The following is a 22,367-nucleotide window of genomic DNA, read 5'->3' as shown; positions in this document are numbered from 1 at the left end:
TGCTTGGAAGTCACTCCCTGCAGAAGCTACCCAGCCAGATTCCTGTCTTGGCACAGACCTGGGCCCGCAGGAGACGGAAACAGCATCAGAGCTGGAAGTGGAGTCAGGACAGCTGAGCTGCTGGTCTTACTTAGGGGAAGAGGGACAGAGATTCCATCCACTCAAAGCCCACTGAGTCACACAGGTCTTTCATGTCCCCAAACACATCTCAGTCTCAATCCCTGCCACACTCCCTTCTCTGACAGCGTGGGAGGGCTGTGCGGCCTTGGAGGTGGTAGGCAAAGACAGAGGGCTTTCACCAGCCATTGTTTCTTCATAGGGGTCACATTCACTTGGGCTCGAAGGAAGAGTGCAAGCACCCCTATTCTTTCCAAAGCCTGAAGCCAGCCCCGCAGAAGCGACTCAATGGCAGAAAAGAGATCCACCACTGTGACTTACTTACTTGATTCTTAGGCATCACGATGACTGAAGTCAGCTCCTCCCAGGACAAGCCATGCACAGGTTGCCATATTCCTTTAAAAACAAGAGCCCAACAAGGAATGTCAAGTAGATTATCTTACATTACTGCCTCCTCTCTTCTCCCCACCAAGAGGTTCCACATGCTGTGCACTTTGTCCCGTAGTAACACTTTACCCAACAAGAGGAAACGGACAGAGAATGTCTCTTCGTGCTCCAAGTTTTTCATGTGAAGAAAGGAATTATGAGACGGTTAAACACATTCCTTTGTCTGCCACTGGCTGGGTACCCTAAGGCTTATTACACCTCTACACAAAGGCTTGCAGAGAAAGTAAGATGGATCTGGAAAAGAACGCTTCATTAGTTGCTTCAGTAAAAATAAAAAATGCCAGAATTTCTAAGCTTAGGACATGAGGGAAGTAAAATCAAGCTGGTGTAAAACCTTGCTAACAAGTCACCAATGTAAAATTTGTCATATTTCCAAGGTGGAAAGGTCCAAAATGCTGAATAAACTAGGAAGTCATAAGCGTGGACTCTCTGATCATGGCTGAGTTTCCTAAACAAATTATGATTTTGGCTTCCAATGACCACCTTAGTGATTTGGTTACATCCCACTTCTTCTGCAGAAAATGCTTCTACACCTGTTTGGAAAATGGAGCCTGGAGTTACAAAAATTCTAAGGATTTACTTTCACAATCCCAATTTTCTAAAAGGTGGCCTCCAAAGGACAAAACTTAAGACATGTAAGAAAAAAAAGAAAAGAAAAAGACATGTAAGATTTGAGATCGCCAAGAGGCAATCGCCGTACTCCGTGGACATACGCTCACTTTGCTTGGCAAGGTGGTAGGGCTACTTGCCCACAGAAACACGTACATATTCTCTCTAGTACACAGAAGGCTGCATTTAGAGCCTAGGAGTTGGGACTCACTGTTCAGAATCCTCAGACTATTAATGGGAGAAAAGCAACTACTTACTGAGCACTGGCCATGCACGGAACGAGCACTGTTAGCGACCAGACATGCTTTGTCTCAGTGGCTCCTCACAGACAGGAATAGGGGCTTAGAGGGCAGAAGGCACTTGTCAAGGTCCCAGGGAGTGGCAGGACTCAAGCCCGGGCCTGGCTGAGCCAGTGCTCACGGTCTCTCCCACCACGCTGAGGTGAGAGGTGTCCCAGCACCGCTGCGATGGGCTCGCACGCCCCACGGCAGCCACCTGGGTGGAAGCTGCAGTCATCCCCATCCCCATCATCATTATCAAGCCACACCTCTCCAGCCCGTGGCAGCTGACCAACAGGCTGGCCTGCCTCGGCCACATTCTATCAGCCTGAGCTACAGGCTCCGTGCTTCTGCCTTGAGCCAGAAGTCAGAGACGCAGGAGGTCTCCATCCATCTGCCCCCCTGCTTTTCAAGGGAAGCTTCTGGGTGCAGTGGGTGGGGGAGCTGGACATCCTGGTGCAGAATTCCGCTATCAGTCTAGCCGGGTATGAGAACCAGGGGCTGCCCCTGCTCCCGAGATGTCAGGAACGGAAGCCCCTACCAACCCTGGGATGTTACTGAGACCAACAGCAGGGAACGGGGGCTCTCTGAGGTTCTGCCTGGGCTGTCGCATAGTTGGATGGAGGTGGGCATTTCGGGACCAGTCTACAAGGGCTAACCACCAGTCAGATGCCCACATAGGCCTGGGCACACGTTGCGATCCAGCCACTCCAAGGGCCAACTTGTACCCTCCATCTGACCAACAGCCAAACATGCTTCAAGCTCCCTTTAACTCCACTAAACCAGAAGGTCCTAAGGCCAAGCACCTTCCTTCCCCTCGAGGGGCCTCAGTTTCCTCAACTGCAAAATGAGGAGCTTGAACTAATTGGTGATATCCTCACCAAGGACCCCTTCGAACTGCCCCCATCCACAGGCCCTGACTTTTAGAGACACCTACAAAGCTGGCCTATTGTTATAGGGAGGGAGAGGGATTAACCCGCATGCAGGCATCACGACAGGTGGTTAGCATGTGCTATCTGAGATAATCCTCCCAGCAACCCAGTGAGGCAGGTAGTACAGCCACGTCACAGAGGGCAGAACTGAGGCACGGCCCCGCCTCAATCCATACTGACCACAGCAGCCTGGGACTCAACGGCGGAGCTGGCCGGAGCCCATGCCCACGCTTGCTCCCTGACACATTGCCCTTTGTGGTCAATCGGAACGAGGAAACAATCTTTGCTTTCAGATTGGCCATCATGCCAATCCCAAGCAAAGACGTATGAGGTCTCCAGGTCCCTGTGGGCCTGACTTAGGTGGTGCAGGAAAGGTTTCCTGTGAGCTTGAGTGACCTCATGGATCCCGAGGGATGTGAGAGGAACTCTGGGGACCTTCCTACTTCCATAGAGTCAGAGACTCACTGAGGAACCCCAAGCACTTGGAACAGGGTCTGGCACCCGCTAGGCACTCCATCAGTATTTGCTGAATGGTGGAATGAAGAAATCCAGAGCTTAGATGCACTGAGGGCTTGTTCAAGAACCGTTAGGCATGAGTTAGTGTGAGACACACCAAAACCAGCTCAGAACCACAAAGCCAGCCCCTCAGCAGTGTGCGCCAAGCAGAGCTCTCCACGCCCAGCCCTCGGCACAGAGGATGAAGGCTCAGATGCTGAGCCAGGACCGCTCTTCATCCCAATTGCCAGGGGAGCACCTGAGAGAGCAAGAGGAATGTCTGAATACAAAGGCCACCCAGCAAAGTGGTCACCAGCTCAGGCCCGAGAATCAGGCAAACCTGGGTTCCTGTCTCGGCTCTGTCACTTTAAATTAGTCAGGTGGCCCCAGGCAAGTCACATAACCTCTGTGAGCCTGTTTCTTATCTAAAAATGGGGATAATGTTAGTCCACAGGGCTGTTCTGAAGATGAAATGAGATAATGCTGTAAAGGACAGCCCGGTGTTTAGAGTAAGTGCTCGGAGATGGCATCTGCTGTATCGTCTGCATCAGAGTGGGTGGTTAGGTGCACACTGGGAGTAATCTGCTTGGGTTCAATCCCTGCTCTCCTACTAGCTAGCTATGTGACCTTAGGCAAATTGCTTAAACTGTCTGTGCCACAGCTTCCTGGTGTATAAAATAGGATTGATTGTAAAGATTAAATGAGGCCTGTAAGTAAAGAGCTTAGAATAATTTTTACTTCAAAGTAAGCACTCAATAAAAATTCATCTCCAGAGGACTTCCCTGGTGGCACAGTGGTTAAGAATCCACCTGCCAATGCAGGGGACATGGGTTCGAGCCTGGTCCGGGAAGATCCCACATGCCACGGAGCAACTAAGCCCGTGCACCACAACTACTGAGCCTGCGCTCTAGAGCCCGCGAGCCACAACTACTGAGCCCGCGTGCCTAGAGTCCACGCTCCGCAACAAGAGAAGCCACAGCAATGAGAAGCCCGTGCACTGCAACAAAGAGTAGCCCCTGCTCACCGCAACCAGAGAAAGCCCACGTGCAGCAAGAAAGACCCAATGCAGCCAAAAAATAAATAAAATTCCATTTTTTAAAATTAAAAATATTCACCTTCTGCTTAATTATTAACATTACTAGCATCCTTCTCCCTTTGTTCCAATATCAGATTCCACCCCATCCCTCACTCACCAGCCTAAAAGGCAGGCATGGGACTCAAGATAGGTTCATCAGAGTATCCTTCCTCCTCGGTCACATTCTTAGGTACAAAGGGTGTGCATGTGCTCCAAGCTGGGCCAAGTTCCAATCAGAAAACCCCTGGGGAAGGCCTGATCCTCCTGGGTCAGGTACAGGGCTGTGTGGGGTCAGCTGGGAGCTGCCTGTATCCATGGACTAGGTAGGGGATGCTGGTCCAGGGATGCTGGCGGTCACCTTTCTGGGTGTTCTCTTTCTGGGGCTGGATTCTGCAGTGCCTCCTTTGAGTCTCTGTACCTCCCCTAGAACCTTCCAAGGTATCCCATTTTTGCTTAAGCTCATTCAAGTTGGGTTCCTATCACTTGAAACCCAAAGAGTCCCCACTAACAGCAGCAGTCAACAACTGGCTGCTTTATCATCACTAAATCCCGCCCAGGAAGAAAAGCCCGCTGCACACTCTCAGTGAGACCCAGGAAGCCAGGGAAAAGCAAACACGGGCAGCAAGGCGTCTCCACAAACTGCGGTGAGAGGAGCCGCCCATAGCCCTTGAACCAATGCCCTTCCTGGGAGAGGAAGATGCTGGAACGAAAAAAAGTACATAGCCCAGTCCTGCAGGCCTGGGCTGGGAACCCAGCCTCAGATATGGGCCCTCCTGGCCATGAGCAATAGGAAAAGGCAAGGAGAGAAAGAAGGAGACAGTTGATTTCCACTGCTTCACGGTGATACAGGAAAACATCTGGGAAGCTCCTTGAAACAACTCTATTTAGAGGGCGGGTGAGGGAAAAGGAATTAGCTTGTCTGAGCCCTTAAATGACCCTTTCACTGGTACGATGTCATCTAACCTTCAGCACAGCCCTAGGAGCTGGATGCTTATCCAACCCACTTTCCAGGTGAGGAGACTGAGGCTCAGAGAGCTCAGCAGCTAACTGGCTGAGGTCACGCTGCTAGTGCCTGCTGCCTGGTGCACCTGTCATGCCGCCTCCCCAGCACACTCTGATCCCTGAGCCTGAGGCCTCCTCTACGCCCAGGCACAACTGCTGCCACTCACACCTGTGTTCAGACCCACTCAAGGGAGGTGGGATGTGCCGCAGCCCCTCATCCACAACCGGCCCCCACCCCACCCAGAGACAGCCTCCCAGGCACTGACAGGACAGGCAGCATCTTGATGTTTCCTTCTCTGAACACGAGTTATTTCAGTCTCCAAGAGCTCCGGCGTGATGTTAACAAGACGGCATGTATCCATGGGTTTTACACAGGATATGCCTGTCAGAATCCCATGGAGAGTTTCTTTATTTTGGGGGGGGGGGGGGGCGGGGGGTGTTTTTGTTTTTTTCTCAGTCACTTTTCTCAAGAGATTCTGACTCAGCAGGTACAACTACAGTGCTGACACACAGCATGGGCTGAACAATATTATCTTTACTTTGTATCATGTTCCTGCCACCTCCTGGACCAGCACCCAGAGAGAATCTCTTCCTGTTCCTCCAGGCCTTCTAACGGCACCCTCTTAGTTCCCTCCGGGGAAAGAAGCTCCACCTTCAGAGGTGTTTTAAAGAGATTTAGAAAAACCAAAGCAAAAACCCAAACCCTAGCCTGGTAGCAAAAACAAAGAATCAAAACACACTGGCCGGGCTTCCCTGGTGGCGCAGTGGTTAAGAACCCACCTGCCGATGCAGGGGACACGGGTTCGAGACCTGGTCCGGGAAGATCCCACGTGCCGCGGAGCAGCTAGCCCCGCGAGCCACAGCTACTGAAGTCCGCGCACATAGAGCCAGTGCTCTGCAACAAGAGAAGCCACTGCAATGAGAAGCCAGCGCACAGCAACGAAGAGTAGCCCCCGCTCGCTGCAACTAGAGAAAGCCCGCGCGTAGCAACAATGACCCAACGCAGCCAAAAATAAAATAAAATAAATAAATTTAAAAAAACCGCACTGGCCGCCTCCCCCTCCTCCTCGCCTCCAGCTGTGGGTTGAGCACGCCAACCAGCACACACAGCTGTCTTCTTCCACAGGCCCCGGCAGCTCAATGCCAAGGTCTGCACAGACATAAACCAGTGGGGGTGAGGACTGTGCAGACACAGACATCGGCTGGTACCAGAGGACACTCAGCTGGAGAAGGAAGCGGCAGCTTCCAACGTTTTCTGGAGAAAAACTGGAAACCATGATCTGAGATGATGTGAAAAGCATCCTGACTACAGTAATGTTAAGAAGAGCAGCCTCGTCAGGGCCCCGGCTGCACCCGTGGGTGTGGGACAGTTCAGTCAGCCATTCCAGAGGAGCCTCCCCCACTGACCCTCACAGGACACACGCTTTACAATGCCACACGCTCCCCAGAGCCTCCCTGCCAGCTAAGGGTTTTTGTTTGCTTTCTGGCAGCTGGGTTCAGGCAGCGACTGGGGCAGTCGTGGGGGATTACCCAGGCAAGTATTTCCCTTACTTTTCTTATTCTTTTCATAGCTTTATTCTCTGCGATTTAAAAATAAATACATTAAAAGGAACTGGCTGGTTTGCCCTCAGGGCACGATTTGGTTTCCCTCCTCCCTGGCTGGGCGCAATGATGCACCATGCTGCTCGGCAGTGCCTGGCGCTGGAATGGTGTGCAGTATACTGGCAGGGACCCGTGGGCAAGCTGATCAGCTAGACATCTGAAAGGGGATGGAATGCTCAAGGAGGTCCCATTTCCTGCTCCTCCTGGTTCCCATCAAATCAGCCAGGAAAAACCATTCAATAAACATTTGCTGAGTTTCGTGGCTAAAACTGTGAAGAATACCAAAAAGCATAGGGACTAGGGGTCTGAACTTGGGAAGCAGAGGCAGCAGAAGGAGAAGCAGTGCCTCAGGGCCAGCCAGCACTTGGGCTTGAATGCCAGCCTCACTGTTTGTGCGTACTAAGACCTTGGGGGGATGATGTCTACCTTATAAAACTAGAGTGTGGATTAAATAAGATAATACGTGTCAAAGAGTAACAAAGGCTGCCACATGTTAGCCATTTACTATGAGCCAGGAACTGTGTGCTAAGTGCTTTGTGTGGATTATTTCACCAGATCCTTACAACTTCCCTGTGAAACAGGCACCATATACTCCAGTTCAGATGAGGAAACTGAGACTCAGAGAAATCAAAGCACCTACCCAAAGTCACACAGCTCATAAGACCCAGCACTAGAACACACACCCGGGCCCATCAGACTTCAAAGTCCTAGTCTCTGCTCTGCTGCCTACTGTCTGACAGGTGCTCAAAACGCATTATGTAACATGTAAATGCTGAACTGGGGGCTGCTGGCTCTCCACCCAGGAGGCATATGGAGAAAAGAGGGGGAGTTTTGGCTGAGAGGGTTTAGGAAACCTTTCTGAAGTAGGCAGGGCTGAATCTCAGCCTTGGAGGGTGAGGATGGAGACAGGCCAAGGAGGAATGGAAAGCACTAGAGACTGGGAGAAACAAAGCAAAGAGCTGAAGGCAGGGATGACCCAGGCAGGCAGGCAGAGAGAGGCAGCAGAGATTGGCCAGGCTGGAGGAAGAGAGAAAGGGTTATGGGCACCTGAGCTGTTACCTTGGTGGCTGTTCTACCCGGGCTCTTTCTCACCCACACTCCAGAGAGGCTCCTCTGACTGCTCCTTTGGTCACACGATAATCACAGAGGGAATCAAAAACCATGATTATAAAGGCCCAATAACCCCTCCCTCCCCACGGCAGGCTTAGAACCCAACTGCAGGAGCAGACATTTTTGCCAACTCCCAGCCTGTGCTGCTGCGCCGACCTGCCAGACCCAGATTCTAGCCCGGGCTCCAGGACGCTGGGAATCTGAACACTGCCATATGCACTGAAGTATCACCACTGCCCCCCTGGCATTCAAGGTTCCCAGGAGGGAGAAGAGCGCACAGGTCAAAAGGAGGCTGTGGTGCATAAGCTCCTCACGGCAGAGTCCCTGTCTCACTGGACTTCATATTCCCGGGACGTCGCAGGTACTTTTTCAATAACCTGAACCAAGTGGAAAATTCTTCCGCTTAAGGAACAACCCTAGAGTTTGATAAGTCTGGATTACAGTCCATCCTGGAGCCCTGGGTCTAGTCCCACCTTAGCTGGAAGGACCATTTGCCTGTTTGTCTCCTGAAGAGGAAGTGCCCCCACCCCAGCAGTCTCTGCTTTGGCCCCCAGCAGCCCCCTGCACCCTGGATGTGGTTCTGAGCCCTGAACCTAGTGCCTGCTCCTCCCCCTGGGTGAAGCTGGGGATGCCGGCCTCCTCCACCTCTGAGTGCAGGTTCCCCCCTCACCCACCAGACCCCACACCCCCGCCCCCGGCACGTCTGCTCCAAAATGCCAAAAGCTACAACGCCCTCCCACTGCCTCAGCTCCCCACCAAGCCCAACCTAGGCCTTGGACCCACGGAGAAGGGAGAATGGGGTTGAGACGATTTAAGCAGCTCTGATCATTGGCTCAGCTCAAGCCCACCATCATGTGCTTTTTTGGAAGTAACAGGACCTGGAGGAGGGAGAGGATAAAAGTAGAACTGCAGAAAAGTCTGGTGGTCACATGGTCTCCTCCCCACCCTCCTCAGGAGAAGAGCAAAGGGGAAATGATGAAGGGCTTTGCAGGGATGGTCAACCTGAACCTCCAGACGGAGGCTGCCTGGGACGGGCATGGGCGCCTGGGTCATTACCTTCCACCCACGAGTCATGGGCATATTACTTAACTCTGCCAAGCCTCAATCTCCTTACCTATTAAATGGAGATAATAACCAATGACCACACAGGATGACTGTGAACACTGAGTGAAATGTGAATGTGAACGTGCTTGGCAAACTGTAAAGTGCCCTTAGAAACGGCAGACGTTTCCCACAGTCTTGGGAGGTGGGGGGCTTCAGGTCAGAATATTCGGCTGCAAGGGAAATGGGAAACTGGGAACCCATCCTAGTCGGCAAACCTTCTAGGACAAGGCACAAGTCTCCAGGGATTACAAAAACATTGATCGAGACCTATTGCCCAGTCTCAAGCACTCACTGTCTGGTGAGGGGAAAGCTACACCCACATTTGCACCATAAGGCAAAATAAAAATGTGTTACTGGAAGGAGAGTGTGGAGAGGATAGGACATTTTATTCTGGCCTCAGAGGTCAGGGAGGCTTTTGTAATAATATTATAACATAATAATTATTAGCATAATATTAAGTCTTTGTGAGTGCTTGCTATGTATGGCAGTTCTAAGTATTTGCATGGCCCATCTCATTTAATTCTCATAAAAAGCCTGTGAATGGGTTCACAGATGACAAAACTGAGGCACAGAGAAATTCACTCCTCTCTTGGCCTCACAGAGCTGGTAAATGGCAGAACTGGAATTTGAATCCGTCAGGCTCTGCTCCTCCAGCACACAAGGGGTGTGGTCAGCCAAGACAGATCTCAGACTCTCTAGGCAGCTGAAAGGCTCTGATAAGGCCTGCAGGGATGAGTCACTGAGGGAGGGCGCTGACTCACTCATGGCCTCTCCTGCTCCTGGGCAGCTCGACTGCTGGGCCAGGGTTTCCACTCTGACACTGACCCTGGTCTGTCCTGGAAGTTGGCCACACCTCTGCACTCCCCAAGGCTCCATGTGGGCACCAAATACCAAGGGAGGCTGATGTAAGAACCTATATGTCAATGTACATTTATATAACAGATCACTTATGAAGTAATTTCTTATTATAAAAGGTAGTCAATATCAGAGGGAAAAAAATTCGCAAATTCCGGCTCTGCCACTTACTCTGCTGTGTGACCTCAGGCAAATCTTAGCCTCTCTGAGCCTCAGCTTCTTCATCAGTGAGATGTGGTTAATAGTGTTTATCTCAGGCAGTCGTTACAAAGGTGAAATGAGATAATATGTCTAGTGCAGCACCTGGCACACCATAAACTTAACACGTTATGGTTGAATCACATGACTTTACAAAGGGTTTCCACTGGAAAATTATTTTCTTCACAATAATATTTGGTGGTAATAGTAGTCCTTTTAATTAGTATTCCTCTGCCGCTAAGCTAAATCCATTACATGCTTTACTTCATTTAATCCTTAAAAGCATCATTTTCTTCATTTGGTGTAGCTTTAAGACAACAGAAAGAATATGTCCAACACATTAATTTTACTCATACATACACATATAGGGAGAGAGAAACAAGACTGTCAAACAAGCTGATATACTATAATATACAAACTTACTATATGCCCGGTACTGTTCTAAGCATTCTACATTCAATAACCTATTTCACCCTCTTTAAAATGTGCCTATAAGGTAAGTACTATTTTGCCCTCATTTTACAGATATGGAGCTTGAGGCACAGAGAGGTTAAATAACTTGCCCAAGGTCACTCAGCCAGGATTCAAACCCAGAATAATGAAAGGATACTAAAATAATGAAAGAAAAGTCACAGCAAGAATGTTTAAGCCCCACATTCTAAGAACTTCGGGGATTGCTTGTCCCCCCCCTCCCCACCTAAGCCCTGCCATCACCCCCTTCTGCCAGTTCCACTCTCACCCTCACCCCTGTCCCACTGCTCTTGCTCCCTAGCTCTGCCCCACTGCTCCCAGGTAGGAAATGTCAAACTAAGGGGCTTTGTTAGGCCCTGGTCCTCTCCTCCTGGTATCTCAGCTTCTCTGCCTCAGCCCCCTATATCCCATCCTCTACAAAGCCACTAGGGACATCTTCCCATATGTGGCACTCCTCTGCTCAAGAACACTCTAAGGGTCCCTGCTGCCTAGAGCTGAAGACCCCAATGGGTTGAAGAGGATCAATGAAGGACTCAAGATCCCCACAGGATCTGTCTGGCCTGGCATCTTTCCCTTTGGCCCCAGACTTCTCACTTGCTGGTTTATAAGTCCCAGCACAGGGCAAGTCAGTGAGGCCTTTCCTGACCACCCTATTTAAACTTACAGCCCGCCCCGCCACCGCTTCCTTCCACCTGCACCCAGCACACTCTAGCTTCCTCCCTGCTCTAGTGTTCTGCAGCCACCTCTCATCACCTGGCCTCACACATTAACTTAAGTCTTTATTGTCTCTCTCTCCCTCCTAGAATAGAAGTTCCACATGGCAAGGGATTTTACCCTGTTTTTTTCCTGCTGTAACTGCAGCATCTAGAACAGTTTCTGGCACAGAGGAAGAACTCATAAGTACCTGCTGAATGAATGAATGAATACACATTTAAAATGCCTAAGAAGCAAGTGTCCAAACAGAACAATGGTGGGGGTATGGCTAGCATGCTTCTGGGCCTCCTCTCTTCTCCTGAGAACATTTCTGGAGGACAGGCCTAGATTAAAATGTCTAGAGGTCAAAGCCTTCCTTGGATTTACAAGAGCTCCCTATAAGACCCTGGGCCCTCATCCTCCCATCCCTGTTCTGAACGTTCACACACACATACACACACACATGCACACGCACACACACACACACACACACACACACAATCTATCACATTGAAGGCAGTCTGCATCTGTCCTAAACTCCTCTGCCCAGCCTCATCTCCCTCTGAGACCCACCTTCAAACCAGGCCATTTCCCAATTCTCCTGGCCTGAACACCACTAGAGGTGCTCTCATCTTCCTCCCACTTATCCATTTGCACTTCACCTACTCTTCAAGATACAGATCAAATGTAGCCACCTCCGCCTCCACCTCCTCCAGGAAGCCTTCCAGGCCCTCTCCAGCCTCTAGAAAATACTCCCCACGCCCACTTCTGTTTCCACCAGTCACACGGAAATTAGTCATGAACTACTTTGTGACTTGCCTTCTATGAATGAGCTGAACTGTTACCAAAATCTCCTGTTACTTAATTTTTTTTTTTAACACGTGTATCTTGTTTTTTCAAGAATACTGTGAATGTTTTGGGAGGAGAGGCTGGGCCTTAACCATATTGTCATCCCCATGGCACAGGGCCTGGGGCACACAGTAGGTGCTAAATGTATGCTTCTTAATTAACTGCCCAACATAAGCAAGTCACCTTTCCAATCAGGTCACTTCCTCAATTATAGGTACCTGGACTGGTTTCTCCCAGTGCCCTGAATTTTTTTTTCAGGGCCTGCTCTGACCTTGGTTGTCTGCAAACCCAGTCATGGGCTTGTGTTTTCAGAGGGTGTCAGACCCGTTCTAATCATGCCCCCCTGTGCTGAGCAGATGAGGATGACTAGGAAAGAAATGATACGTAAAGTCCCACAGGTCTGGAAAAGGAAAGGACATAGTTGTTCCCGGCAAACCCAGACATTCAGAGTGTTTCCATTTCCTCAAATATGGGAGTTCAACAGAGGAGAAAACACAAAAACCAAAAAAATGGTGAAAAAAACAAAAATAAAAAATTAATTAAAAAAAAAAAAAAACCCACGGTGTTAAGTTTTAGGTGATTTACCACAGAAAACCAACACTTGAGGCCCAGGTACGCCTGCTGAGCACCAGCTCTAAGTAAACTGAGATTAGAACAAAAGGCAGCAAAATCTCAAGTTACTTCTGAGCTTGGAGAGATGAGAGTCAGGAAGGAGGGAGGTGGCCCTGTGTGCTGCAGTCCCTCTATGTGCTGGGCCCATGCCAGCTCCAGGGGAGGGTCTCCCGGCATCCTCACTGTGAGGTAAGTGGTCTGTGACCAGCCTGTTCACACCTGAGGAACTGGGCCCACATGGTAGCAGGAGGCAAAGTGCCGACTTGACCAGGTGAGTCATCGTCTTTCCACAACTCGCCTGTCAGGACTCCCAGATTATCTATGCTTTTGAAAATTTTGAATAGCAAACGTTATCACTGGGTTCAGAAATCAAAAAGCACAGGTGCATCCAGGAAATGTGCCCCTCCTACTCCTGTCCCATCAACCCATTCTGTCCCCGCTCCGAAACAGGTAACCACGGTTATTAGTCGCTCGTGTGTGTCATGAAGGTGTTGATGTACATACATGCAAATGGAAATCTGTCTTCCTTCCATTATGGACAGCAGACCATACACGTTTCTCTGTGCCCAGCTTTTCTCTTTTAAAGGAATGGACTTGGACTAGGGCAGGGAGACAGAATATCTCTATAGAAAAAAAGAGAGGTGGGTCTGTGCGAAAGGCCCATGAAACAAAGAGACAGAGATATTCTGGAGAACATGCGTGTGAGGAGAGAAGGCTGAGGGAGTACTCTGGAGGACATGAGTGTGAGGAGACTGATGTGTAATGGTCCAGTCACCGTGGGTACCACTGGTCTGTGGCTGACCCGGATCCCAGGTCAGCCAGAGGAGAGCCCTGAAGGTCGGGGGGCAGGCAGGGGATCAACCACCCTGATGGCACTAAAGCCCCACCGGCTAAAAGCTCTGACCAGCCTCGCCGAGCACTTCATCTTCCAGAAGAGAGAGGAAGCGTCTGTAAGAAGGGGACTAAGCTAATTCCCGCAGCAATGACCGAATGGGTAGTGACTAGGGCCACACAGGAAGGAACTGCGGAGGAAAAGCAATCATTTCCTCTGGAACTTGGGAGGGACCAAGAAGGGGAAGTTGGTGCCTGAGACTCTAAGGAAACAGACTTCAAATTGCTAAAAGAATAGAAGGGCTCTAGGACCCAAGAATGAGGAAGTAAATGATTCAGACACTCTGAAATGCAGTTCTAGTTGTGCAGTTGAGGATGGAGGTGGGGCGGGAGGGGGACAGAGGGAGAGGCAGGAGGAAGAGGAGGAGGAGGAGGGAAGATGGGGCCTTTTAGGAAGCAGGCAGCTCACCATTACGGTTCAGAGCTGGACTTAGGGGCAAACTGACTCGATGCTAATTCCGCCCCTCCCCTTCCTAGCTGTGAAATCTGGAGCAAGTCAGTTAACCCCTCTGCACTTTAATTTCCTCATTGGTAAGTGGGGATAATGAGAGTATCTACCTCATGGGGCTGGAACAAGAATGAAGTGAGTTAGTGTTTACAGAGCCCTCACATGGTGCCGGGCTCACCACAGCTGCCACGTGAGTGTTAGAGAATAGAGCCACGTGGTTGTACAGGAAGCCTTGACAAGGTCAGTTGTTGAAAAGCGCAGGTCCCATCACTGGGAGAAGGATGCGTAACCAAAGAAGCCCCTGAGACAGTGAGGCAGGGCCTCCCTCAGAGCATCAGCCGGAGGAGGCCAGCCCAGGATGAACTGCAGCTGCACAACATGCCTAGATGGCAGGAAGGGGTGGGGGTCGTCTTGAGCCAAGAGGTCCAGAGGCGTAAAGGGACCCTGGGAAACTGGACCTCGGCTCCCACTCTGGACACACGATGGCCTCCGTCAAAGAGAGCTATCCTTAGACTGACACATAAAGATCCAACACTGAGATGAGAAAGGGGGCTGGGAAGGGGGGTCGGGGGAAGCTTGGATTTTTAGAAAAGGATATTTAGATAGTTTCAATGACATCAAGCCCCCTGGCCGGCCCAGAACACCGGGAACTCTGGCAGATGAGACCGCTGAACTGCATCTGTGTGGGGCAGTCCCAGAGCCCTGTGGGAACGGAGAACACATGATGTCAAGGAGCGTTCATGCCTTTCTGTGATAGGATGCTTAATGGCTGATGGAGAATTTCAATAGATGTGGCATAACTAGACTCAAGAAGGCATCTGGTCAGAGGTCAGGAGAGCAAAAAGGCAGAGACTTAAGCAGGAGCAGCTCGGACTACCTTCCCCAAGCAAGCCCATGAAAGATGACGTTACGAGGGGAGGACTCTGGCAGAGGGCTCTCTCCTGATAAGCATTTCATCCGTGACTTGGGTGATGCTAGGCAAGGCACACTAATTAAACAGGATCCTGAAAGAGTGCAAGGTAACAGGGTTGCACAGAATTTAACCCATTGAAATTTAACAGAAATGCTTGTTCTGAATCAGATGGAAAGAAAATAGGAGGCTCTGCACTTAAATTCTAAAGCCACACACACTGAGGACAGGGGAGAAGCAGCTTAGCAACACCCCCTGTTAGAAAGATCTGGTCAGGGGAACTCCCTGGCGGTCCAGTGGTTAGGACTCTGCGCTTCCATCGCAGGGGGTATGGGTTCAATCACGGATTGTGTAACTAAGATCCCGCAAGCTGCATGGCGCGGCCAAAAAAAAAAACAAAAAGATCTGGTCAGGAGTAATGTCAGTGAGTCAATAATGTGAAGTAGCTGCCAGAAAAGCTGATGCAATCTTGGGCTGCATTAAAAGGAGTAGAATGGCCTGAACTAGGGAGGTGATAGCTGCCTTCCTCTGCTGTGGTCGCACCACACCATGAACATGGTAGATGGGTCTGGGCACTAGCCTCGATATATTAGAAGGATATGGACAAAATGGAGTTTGTTCAAAGGAGAACCATGGGAAAACACCTGAACCCACATCATGGGTTGTAAATCTGGAAGAAGACTCAAGAGAGGACAAGGGCTTCCCTGGTGGCGCAGGGGTTGAGAGTCTGCCTGCCAATGCAGGGGACACGGGTTCGAGCCCTGGTCTGGGAGGATCCCACATGCCGCGGAGCAGCTAAGCCCGTGCACCACAACTACTGAGCCTGCGCGTCTGGAGCCTGTGCTCCGCAACAAGAGAGGCCGCGACAGTGAGAGGCCCGTGCACCGCGATGAAGAGTGGCCCCCACTCGCCGCAACTAGGGAAAGCCCTCGCACAGAAACGAAGACCCAACACAGCCATAAATTAATTAATTAATTAATTAATTTAAAAAAAAAAAAAAAGAGGACAAGAGGGCTGTCTTTAAGTATCATATTGCACTAGTTAGGAGATGTGCATTTTTTTTCAGTTATAAAATGTCTGAAAGCAGAATTACCTTATAATCCCCTAACATGTAACAATCTCTCTAGGCCAGAATGCAGCTGGGGCATAGTTGTCATCGCCCCATTGTCACTGTCATACGGAAATTTGACTATTATTCCTGGTGACACATCTGGACAACTGCAACCCTCAACACTTCAAGAGCCAGAACATTTAAGGACCATTTGAGGAAGAAACGTGAGTCCTGGAAAAAAGAATTCCAAAGACAACAGAGATTAAGAAATACATCACCACTTTACCGGAATATAATATGTCAAAAAAAAAAAAGAACCCAAACATATTGATAACTCTGAGTCAAAAAGTGATTTGAAAGATTTGGATTCTGAAAGTGAATAAGTTTTAGAAATGCTGTTAATAATCTATTTTCCTTTTGATGTACATGCAGGAACAATATGGAAGAAAAACTTATGTCTAAAGTCTAAGAATTCTTTCAGTAAATATAAACATTTTAAGTGATAACACAGTATTGTTCCACAGTGTAACGGGAAGCAGTTTTTCTTTCTTGAAGGTTCATAAAATAATGGTATATCTTACAATCTATGGTATCAGAGATTTGATTTAAAAAAAAAACAGTATCTGAAGAGCTGTCACATGGAGGAGAGACTAGACTTTCCTTCTCTATGGCTTCAAGGAGGAAGAACTAGGACCAAATGCCAGAAGCTATAGGGAGCCAGCAGGGAAGTGACAGGAGGAGCCGTCCAAAGATGGAATGGGTCACCTCGGATGTGAAGCCCAGGCTGGAACACAGTGGGGAAATCAAGCACCAATGTGGCAGCCCTGTGATCCCAAGGTCTGATTGAGAAAACCTCACCACAAAGAGAAAGGTGGCCCATCTTTCTTCGTTACCCACCTATGTGCTTAGACTGAGTTATTCTCTCAAAAAGTCACCACTTAAGGATAAAAGCCATTTAGGGAACAGTACTGAATGGGAGACCTGAGGCAAAGAGGAATGCCGCCCACACCTGTGCTCTCAGACTCCTGTGGGCCAGCCGGGGACCACCTACATGCCTACTATGTGCCAGGCACATGACAGGTGTGCTACACACACTGCCTCAGTTAATCCTCACAGCCCCTGTGAGGCAAGCGCTATCACCCCCATCTTACAGAAGAGAAACCTGATGCTCAGAGAAATTCAGAGGCTTGTCCAAGGTGTTACTGCCACTCAAAGCCATGGTCGGTCTGTGACAACCTGCTTCAAATAGAGGGTTGCCCAGAAGTCTTGACTGGCAAAATGAATGAATTGAGCACTCAGCTGAGCAATCAACGAATGGACCAACGTGGTCCCACATTGGTAGCGCAGACGCTAGGAGAAGAAAGAAAGGGGAAAGCCGTTTTAGTGTCCCACCCCCTATCAACAGCTCCCACGGGCACGAAGCTCATGCCATTTGCTCCCTGCAGAAGCAGTTTATTCCACCACATAAAGCAAGGGTGTTTCTGAGATGTCTATGGCAGAGAACAGGTGCCAGCTGCCCTGCTCAAATGTCAAAGCACACCAGGTTGCCGTGCCTCCCACCTGCCAGGTTAACACTGGAGTAGGCAGAAGCTGAGCTCAGCATTTGTCCCCTCCCAGGGCCAGGATGTCCAGAGCGCTGGGGAAAGGCTGGGGAGTCAGCCAACTGCCCCCACAAAGTGTTCCAGCCGCCTGGAGACATCCACTCCAGCCCCAGGCCACCCAGGCTTCCTGCTTCACTGGGGAGGTCAAGGTGGGCACCAGATACCAAGGGCAGCACCCACCTGAAGGGGATATTTAGGTGCTTATGAGATCACAGAAGGGGGAGAATCGGTCATTTCCGATGATGGCCCACAACGCCCTGTGAGTGGGTGACGCCTGCAGAAACTATTCTAATGAAGGAGGAGGGGCTCACCGAGGTCCCTGCCCCAGCCCAGCTTTGCTGCCTCAGCCAAGTGTAGGCAGGTAACGCCTGCTCCTGATCTACGGGTACCCACCCCCAGGGGCTCAGCACCCACGACCCCCAAATCCATCCCCCTCAGGCTGACCTCGAGGGAGGGGAATGACCTCCTGTAGTGAGGTGGTGAAAAGCAGGGGCAGTTACCGTTTTTCTGCAGAAGACAGAGCTGCCAAAGCGTGGGACAGGCGCACTTGGTGGCACAGAAAGTGACAGATGTCCCATATTCTAAGACCCTACCTGAGGGGTTCCAAATGGGCTGCCCTTCTGATCAACTGAAAGATAGGGGCTGCCCAAGCTGACCCCCTTCACAGGGAAGGTGGTGGGGCAAAAGCGCAGACAAGGCCTTATTTGGGCCCAGCCTTAAGTGCCCCCGACCTCCCTGTTCCTCACCCCCCGGGGCACTCCTTGGTCCAGACCGACGGCTACAGTCTGGTCAGTTTACCTGTCCAACGCACGGAGGGCAGTGCAGGCCTCCTAACAGATCCCTCACCCCCGACTCCCACACAAGCTTATCCTGCATAGTCTGATCCGCCTGAAGGAACGCTCTGACCATCCCTCTCCAATGGCTGTCACTACCTGCAGGATTAGGGCCATACCCACCCCTTCCCCAGCACTCAGGGCTAGCCTGATTCCAGCCTCGGCTTCCACAGTTCCCCCAGGCAGCCCCCAGGTTTCCACCACGTGACACCCTGAACATACCCTCATGTTTCTACATCTCTTTGTGCTCTACCTCTCCCCATCTCTGCCTATGGAAATCTTATCTTCCAAGGCCTATCTCAGGGACCAAGTGCCACCTCCTCCAGGAAGTCTCCTCTGACTGCCCCACACTGTGCGACTGTCTAAAGCACATTCCAAACTCTTATCTTGATGTGTGGGCATGAATGAACTTATCTAAGGTACCTCTCTCCATGAGTTAGATGAAGGCTCTGCTCCTGTCATTCAGCACAGCACCCCCGGCACGGCAGCTGTGCACCGGGAGCTAAGACGCCTAGGTCACAGTGCTCCATGCCGGCCCTGACAGCACCCTATTTACAGTCCTTTCTGATTCCCTCCTCCACCTACTTCCAGCTGACTCATCCCCCATTCTATCAAGGTTTAGCTCTCAGAGGACAGCTAACTGGAGATAAACTAAGCAACATGGTATCCTTCCCAATTAAATTCTATATTTTTAACAAAGGCCCTCTGGAGACAAGGGCTGAAGACAATGGTGGGAATTATAGGCCCCAGAGCTCTGGGGGAGGTGTTTTTGATAAGGAAAGATCTTGCACCAAACCACTATGCAAGCCAGTGTTACCAGGGTATATATCCTAAATTCAAAGCATGGGAGAGCTGCCAGAAAGCGGGGTGTCGCTTGGTGATACAAAAGGAAAGGCCACCGGCAAGTAAGGCTGCCCGAGGCTGGTCACGGGCTCACAGCCTGCCAGAAATGGAGGATGGAGAACAGACTCGACTCTGACCTGGTTAGGTGCCCTTGAGCCAGGAACCACACCTCCTGGCCTCCGCTCAGTATCAAGAAGCCTCTGAGCCTCAGTTTCCCCATAGGTAAAAAACAAGGAGGCAGGAGTGAGAATTAGATGATCCCAGAGGGCCCTTCCAATCTGACATCCCAAGGCTCTGTGACTCACGGCCTCCGCCTCTTCCTCCCTCCTGGGAGGTATCATTTGAAACTACCCTACTTCCACTCCCTCCTTACCTTGAGCCCCACCTGAGTCCAAAGGGAAAGCTAAGCCTAAAGATCTCCCAGCCAATCAGCAGGCAGCATGCAGGGGGCAGGCCTCTCCCAGCCACAGGGAAAAGGAAGGGGCAGATGTTGGTTTCTGTGGACACAGAAATGCTACTCTCACTTTCCCAATTTGTCCCAGCCCGGAAAAAGACAGTTGGCTGATTGCCTTTGCTTCCCTGACCTACCTTTTTAAGAGATTACAACTGCCTGCCAAATTTAAGTGCTGCCCTAAAATCAGGACATATAAGGTCTCTCAGGGTGGATCTGAAGGGTTTCAAAATGGGTAGAGAGTAAGTGTGATGAAGAATGAAACTTGGAGGCAATCTAGGCCGGGGTGTGCAGCCCTGTCAATTAAAGATCTTTAAAAATAGCCTCTCCTCTCTCGTGCTGAAGATAAAGATGAAGTTTCAGCAATAAACAGACATCTGCTGGAGCTTCTGAAGAGATTACAACATAAACACCCCAGAGAGCAGTCATAAACAGCCCAGAGCCCTCTCCAGGTACCCACAGCATCCTGTTCACCAATGGCAGGGGAGGGCTTAGGGGATGGAGGGACAGAGAAGGAGGTGGTGTTCAGAGGCTGGGGAGGATGCAGCAGGAAGAGGTGGTGCAGGAGAGCACAACTTGGCAGAAAATGGAGAACTGGCTGCCTTCTGCAGGGAAATAAAAGCTCAGGGACCTACCAAGAAAATTTCCAGAGGATTCCATGCCAGTGTCATTCATTCTGAAAATGGGTCACTCCTTAAAATTGGAAAAAAAAAACCTGACATTTTTGAGTGCCTACCTAAGCGGGGCACTTCACAAATATTTTAATTTTACCTCTACATCAATTCCCCAAGATTGGTGTGATTACCACCTTCTTACAGACAAAACTACTAGGGTTCATTGATGCCCAAGGCCACATGCCTAGGATTCAAACCCAGGTTCTGTCTTAGCACATTTGTTTGTCTTTGCCTATATCACCTGCACCTAGAACATGCCCCTGAGGTTTATTCTCAGTGCCCAGACTCTACACCCACAAATCTAACACAAGGAGAGTCCTAAAGGGGAGAGGCAGCAAAGCAGAGTAGAGGGGCAGGAGTTAAGCCATGCGCGCCTAATTCAGATAACTGCGGAGTCTCGGCAGCCCTGTGGGTCCTATCGCTTCCCATCCTGGTGGCTTCCCAGCAGACCCTGGACCCACCCTCCTCCAAGGAACAGCTTTCCTTGGTGATCAAAAAGTCCAAGTGACTGTTTCCCAGGCACTTCTTCATCCTCCCCTCCACCTCATTCTCCTGGCCCTGGCACAAGTTAAACCCTGAGATCCTGCAAATCTTCACCAGATTCAGTCAGTACTCAGATCAGTGGCCAAGGCCAGCCACTCAGAGTCACCAGAGCCAAGAAGCAGTTTCCGCATCTTAACACATTGACACTATGGTGCAGGACGAAATGTTCTTAGACTCCCACTCCCATCTCTGGCCTGGCTGGGCTTCTGCACTGGGTGTGTCAGGAGCTCGGGCCTGCAAACATCCCAAAAACTTGCTGTTTCGGCAGCTCAGGGACCAGGGGCCACCGGCCGACTCCCTGCCATTCTGTCTTGCTGCCAGCAGAAAGGACATGGGCACTGGACATCCTCCACTGCAAGGGAAGGGGAAAACCTGAGCCCCAAACCAGCAGGAAACAAGTCCCTGTTCTCAGGCCTGCCTTGATCTCTGTATTCCCCAGAAAGAAAGCTGACCAAGCCTTGAAAGGAATACAAGAGTGGCAAGGTCTCTGGACACCAATGGGAGAAGGCGGGTGAGGGTGGGGACGGGCAGGGAGATTACCCTCACCCTCAGGGGAGAGAAACACCAGTGCGAGTACGGAACACACTAAAAATCCCAACCCTAAGAATATTGGCACCATCCCCCACACAGCACTCACTGCCAGCCACGCGGGAGACAGATAGGCTTTCCTGGGAGGAACTGTAGTAATATTTAGATGCATGGATGGGCACAGAGCAATTGCATTTGAGAAACGATACCATACCTGATACTCACAAATGGCTCTTCATCTGGGACACAGGGATGGACACTTCCTCAACGGCTAACAGCGAAGGGAAGCATCGCAAAAATCAGACTCCACCGTGACCTAACCCTGTGATGAAGGTTTGTTTGTGACCAGAGGGCCCAAGTCCCCATCACCCCCACCAACTCTGAGTTCTGAGACCAGATGATCAGGGCTTGAGAAAGGAGGAGCCTTATCAGCGCAGACCAGCCATGCTTTCTACCTCTCAGGAGGTGGCAGGCAGGAAAACAGAAAACGGTGGAGGGAGGGGTCAAGGCCCCCCAAAGTGAGGTCAGTGGGGCGTTTGGCCATCAGGCACTTTCCCAGGAGGAGAAGACAGGCTGTCTGAGCCTGAAGCTTTGCCCTGCCTGCTTTTTCTTAACCCACTATGTTATTCTGTCTTCCTCTGATATCGCAAACTCTCTGAACAAAAAATCAAAATCAAGAGCCTAACATTAGAATGATTTCATTCTGGGGAAACCAAAATGAAATTCTCAGGAATGAAAGGGAAGTGGTAGACTGGGAGGGAGGGTGAGGCTATATGGATTTCATAGCTTCCCATCTCCTAAGCTCCGGCTTTCTTTGCTTTCTAACTTTTAAAAAGTACAGGTATGGGAATTCCCTGGTGGTCCAGAGGTTAGGACTCTGTGTTTTCACTACGGGGGCTGGGGTTTGATCCTTGGTCAGGGAACTAAGATCCTGCAAGCTGCACCTCATGGCCAAAAAATTTTTTTTTTAATTATTTTAAAGTACATGTATGGGAATTCCCTGGTGGTCCAGAGGTTAGGACTCTGTGTTTTCACTACGGGGGCTGGGGTTTGATCCTTGGTCAGGGAACTAAGATCCTGCAAGCTGCACCTCATGGCCAAAAAAATTTTTTTTTAATTATTTTAAAGTACAGGTATGTTCTTCA

At 50.3% G+C, this 22,367-nt stretch overlaps 1 protein-coding gene across 13 annotated transcripts in view; it reads right to left on the bottom strand.

The window, feature by feature from the left end:
- Window positions 1-22,367, bottom strand: part of MICAL2 (microtubule associated monooxygenase, calponin and LIM domain containing 2) — a 231,315-nt gene that overhangs the window by 203,939 nt on the left and 5,009 nt on the right. For all 13 annotated transcript variants that reach the window (XR_014267792.1, XM_082475982.1, XM_082475987.1 and 10 more), the window contains exon 2: window positions 443-513. The gene's annotated coding sequence lies outside the window, so the exon portion shown is untranslated. The remainder of the gene's footprint in view (window positions 1-442; window positions 514-22,367) is intronic.

This window comes from Balaenoptera physalus, assembly GCF_965194825.1.
Source record: "Balaenoptera physalus genome assembly, chromosome: 10".
Taxonomy (NCBI): Eukaryota; Metazoa; Chordata; class Mammalia; order Artiodactyla; family Balaenopteridae; genus Balaenoptera; species Balaenoptera physalus.
Note: the sequence above shows the minus strand (reverse complement) of the source record. Positions and strands in the feature narration are given on the sequence as shown.